The sequence below is a fragment of the Labrus mixtus genome, chromosome 13, assembly GCF_963584025.1.
Source record: "Labrus mixtus chromosome 13, fLabMix1.1, whole genome shotgun sequence".
NCBI lineage: Eukaryota > Metazoa > Chordata > Actinopteri > Labriformes > Labridae > Labrus > Labrus mixtus.
Window position 1 is genome coordinate 8,304,415 of NC_083624.1, and position 3,507 is coordinate 8,307,921.

Consider the following 3,507-nt stretch of genomic DNA (forward strand, 5'->3'; position numbering starts at 1 on the left):
CTGACCCCAGATCAGAGGACTCTCTTTAGCCCGGCTGAATCTTCTCCTGCTGGACTCGGTGGCGGTGACCAAACCTCTAACCCCGGGGTTTGGACCTCCAGTAGTCGCTGTGGCTGGCTTTAAAGCCGAATGTGATTGTGCCTATCTGTATATACTGAAAGTGAGTGATTGTGACTCGATGCTTTGTGTGTGGGCGGGTCTGCTGATACGGTCGTGTTAAATAAATGGTTTCATTTTCTAACCCGACTGCTGCAGTTTGATTTACCTTTAAAGAAAACAACAAAACATAAGATGGGCATCGAAGGGTTATTAATTCAACCCAGAACTTCTAGATGTGTGTGTTAAATAGAGTTTAAGTAAAATGAGGGGATGAGGTCTGACTTTCCAAAAGAGAAATGATAAGCACATGTCCTCTTCCTATTAGGCAACTGGAAGAAAGAAATGTCACCACGCTCGCCAATTAATTGATTCAATCAAGCATCTGCTGGTTCCATTTTTTTTTTACATCCGAGGATATTGTGCGTTATGTTTTTCTTTTCATAGTAAAGGAAAAGTCTTCATTTGTTGACTTTTGATTTGACAACAGAAGTCATTTGAAAAAGCAAAATTTTGGATTTAAGGAAGTACAATTGGTGCTTTAACAACTAGACACTTAATAGGGAAAACCATTTCCTATTTAACTTTTAAAATTGGTCAGAACAAAAGGATCATTTTTTAATTTTTTTTATCAAGAATCACAAGGGCATTGTTTCAGCCAAGACAAGCGTCTGTAGTTATTTTTATTTGTTTTGTACACTTAATTCCATTTACTTGACTTGTTTTTCTTTTTGGTGTTGACTTAAGAAATCCTGAATTCTGGGCACCAGATAGCCTAGTGGTTTTGCTGCGACTTCATGTATGGAGGCAGTAGTCCTCGTCGTAGTGGCCCTGGATTCCAATACGACCTCTGCCCTTTGCTGCATGTCGTCCCCAACTCTCTCTTCAGCTGTCCTAGCCATTAAATATCTTAATGAAGATTCAAAAAAGAAACCCTGAATTCAAAACACTTTACCACAAGGAACAAGAAGAGAACTTACTTCTATGGTTTTTGGTTAACTGGCCCTTTAAAAACAGGGTTGTGTGTGTCTACATTTGATGGTGCCAAATGGTTAGAGGAAACAGAAATAATGGATCAGATGACGATTGTTAAACCCACCACAGTGCGACTTTACACTCATTACAAACCCAAATTAATTTTCTTTTGTTTTCAGACTTAAGAAGGACTCTGGATGCAGAAGTCTGCGTCCTTCAAGGCAAAGGGAAATTGGTGAGGTTCAGTACCGGTGTTTGGTGGCATGATTTGGCTTAAAATAAAGGTTGCTGTTATGCAAATGATCCTGGGTAGGGTTCAGCCAGACCTGGACACACTCCTGCTTCAGATCCCCCAAAAACATCTGTGTGCAGAGATGTCTAAATGCTTTCAGCTAATGCAACTTCATCAATCAGAGACATGAGACAAAGATTCAGGTCATTCTTATATAAAATATTCTAAACACTTCTAATTCTTTCAATTTAGATAACTAACATAAAACTGATGGAATGAGATGTTTTCTACAGCGTGTGAAAGTTGGCTCAGCATGGGGGCCTCCTCAGTGTGTTCTGACCTTCCACGCTATCATGTCCTTTTTTTTTTCTGCAAGGTGCCAGGCCGACATGACACCGAGGCAGGGAGTGTTATCTGGGAGATGAGTGACAGCCGGGCGGGAGGCGGCGTGGTCTGTCGACACTCAGGGGTCAGGGCTACAGCCTGGGAGACGAGGCTCAGGGTCTCAGTGAGAGGACGTCGCCTTGGATAAACTAAAGAGGTAAGGAGGTGTTGCTTAAATATGCAGGGGAGGGACTCAGCAGAGACTTGGACTCATGTTGTTCATATAGTTGCCTTTAAGTTCTGTGAATTCCAGTCCAGCAGTAAGACAGATTTGTCACCACTAAATCAATGACGAGCAGAAACCAGACCAAATATATTCTTGGTTCATACCATAGACTGCATTAAACATGGACGTAGTCTGAGCCTCATCACCCATCGCTTTCTAAAGAGGCGTTATAAGGCCCAGCGGTAGTGGTCGCCATATTGGACATGCTGTTTCACCTGAACCTTCAACTACGCTGCATTCACACTAGGCAATCCGTACCATGCCCCAGACCGCTTGACCCCAAAGTCCAGTTCGTATGACTAGTGCGAGTGCTCCGTACCCATTGGCCCTGGCACACTTGGAAGAGGTGGGCGTCGGCATGGCGCAGTTGCAAATGCATGAGCACAGGAAGGCAAAGTGGACACACTAGGTATAACCCTGCATTATGAGTGTTACAAGGCTGAAAGTGAACAAAACGACTCAACATAAGCCACAAAAAGTCACAATCATATTTCTCTGCACCGTTCTGTTGTGCTCCTGCAGCACTGCACGTATGATGATGATGATGATGATGATGATGATGATGTATGAGCAAGAGGTAACCATGCTCAGGTTGGGTCAGGGGACTGGGAATGTGGGACAATCGGTATGGGAAACAGGGCATAGTGTGAGCCCAAAGTCTAGAAACAGGCCAAAATAAGGAGCTTCCTCGCAAACAGCTACAACTGTTACCCCTGTCAGTCAACTCTGTCGAGCCTCTAATTATGAAGATCTATGAATGACTTAATAAAAGCTAAATAAAATTAATAAAACTGGATGAGTAATTTCAAACAAATCATCCTCTGTACAGTTATTAGGACTAAAGAATGGAGCTATAGAGACCAAAATGTCTTTCTTTAAACCAGGCTGTAAACATGCTTCTTTCTGCTTTTGCATTTCCATATTGGCCTTCTTCCTCAACAGAGGTCGCTGCTCGGTCCACATGTAGATATCTGTCTGTATAGCCCCTGCAGGAGGAGCGTACCTGCAAGGTGTGCATGGACAAAGAAGTAAACATTGCCTACATTAGCCCCGCTCCCTCCGTGATGTAGCCCTGCCCAACCCTAGTTTGAGAGCTTTTTTTAAATGTAAATACATGCAGGTTCAGAGCTGCAGCTGTTATAGTTCTGTATCTTTATTGCCTATCTCTTTAACAGACCTGAACAAATAAGTCATTAAACCTTCCTCAACTCTTACAAACTTCTCTAGTCTGTCTTTAAAAATGGTCACAGACATAATAAATGTTTTTCTCTTTTTTTCAGTTTTTGGGTAATCTTAGAAGAGAAGAACATTTGTTCTCAACTTTTGTTGTTTTTGGTTTAATGCTCACAAATTGCAGTAGTGGGTGAGTCAATGGGATTTAGGCATGATGAATTATAGTTTGTGTTACCATGGTAGTCGAGCATCATGACATAGTGTGGCTGTTGATGTTTGAATAGTTTCTGGACAACATAGAGCTCTGTGGCAAAGAGGAACACCTGCTGATAAATTCAATATCTCAGCTTGAAAATGTAACAAAAGACCTGCAAGTTCGAAACACCCCGTCTTTGTGTGAGTGTGGAAAAAAAGGGCACTG